Below are 1,269 nucleotides of genomic sequence, written 5' to 3'. Positions count from 1 at the left end.
AGGGCATAGTTTCTGATTCTGCTACAAGTATTAGATAAATATACCTGGTAGAACAAAACAGAAAATTTGTTCCGGAGGAGAAAAGACAAAATCTTTGAGTTTTATAGTCTATGGCATTTCTGGTGCAGTTGCTTCCCTCTAGGAGCACAGCTCTTTTTCCAATTGGTGATATTTCTCTCCTTTTTTCAGGTCTAATGTTTGAATCTCACAGACACAGGTAATCCAGCCATGATCAAAGAATTTCTCTTCCTGGGATCTGGGAATCTCCATGGGCTACAGTCTTTTCATTTGGGGATATTTCTGGGCATCTATGTAGTGACCGTGCTGGGGAATGTTTTCATCCTCACAGCCATTTCCTTTAAGCTCAGCCTCCACACCCCCATGTACTTCTTTTCGTCCAATTTGTCCTTCCTTGACATCTGGTCCACTACTTCCATTGCCCCTAAGATGCTGCAGACCCTCTCTCAGATCCTGAGGCAGCTTCTTTTGCAGGTTGTGTGGCCCAGTTCTCCTTCAGTTCATTAGCCGTAGTTGAGTGCTTTGTGCTGCCAGGCCGTGCCTTCTGACCACTACCTTGCTATCTGCAGCTGTCTCCAGTACCCATCCCTCATGAACCTCCACACGTGCATTATGTTTGCAAGTGGGCCTTGGCTGGATGGATTCCTAACCCCTGTGGTCACTGTCCTCATGACTTTCCAGCTGCCATCCTGTACAGCCTATGAGATTGGCCACTTCTTCAGTGACCTGGATCCTCTACTAAATCTGGCCTGTTCTGATCCTGAGGTGGTGGAGAAGGCCACTTTCCTCCTGGCCTCCTTTGTCATGGTGCCCATCCTGCTCAGTCAGGCACTAGACAAAGTACTTGGGGATTCAGGCCACTGCTTCTCCCTCTTCCAGGGAACTGGCCAGCAGAGCAGGGACCCTCCCTTGGGCCCTACAGCCTAAAGCCCTTGGGACCTCCAGGTTAAGCCTTGCTTGGTAAAGTTGAGTTTGCCCAACAAACGCAATTCCATCAGGCTATACCACCATATATAGATGTCTTTTAAGAGAAAATGTGGAAAACCCAAGTTGGCATGCCACAAAAATCTCTCTCTCCCTCTCTGTCTCTTTCTCCCTCTCCTTCTCTTCCTTTTTCTGACTTTCTATTATAGAAATATCTGTTGGTGCTAAGGTTTTTGGTTGCATTATGTATGTGTACCCATGTATACCTACACACACATACATGCACACATGCACACACACATTTGTATACACACATAGTCCGCATAC

The 1,269-nt window shown here is 46.7% G+C and overlaps 1 pseudogene; it reads left to right on the top strand.

Moving 5' to 3' along the window:
- Window positions 1-228: 228 nt before the first annotated feature.
- LOC124513825 (olfactory receptor 6N2-like) lies at window positions 229-945 on the top strand (annotated as a pseudogene).
- The last annotated feature ends 324 nt before the right edge of the window (window positions 946-1,269 follow it).

The sequence above is a fragment of the Lynx rufus genome, unplaced genomic scaffold, assembly GCF_022079265.1.
Source record: "Lynx rufus isolate CCGP_SWC_20201006 ecotype Redwood Valley unplaced genomic scaffold, mLynRuf1.p SCAF_19, whole genome shotgun sequence".
Classification (NCBI taxonomy): domain Eukaryota; kingdom Metazoa; phylum Chordata; class Mammalia; order Carnivora; family Felidae; genus Lynx; species Lynx rufus.
The sequence above is the reverse complement of the archived record's forward strand: the minus strand, read 5'-3'. Positions and strand labels throughout refer to the sequence as shown.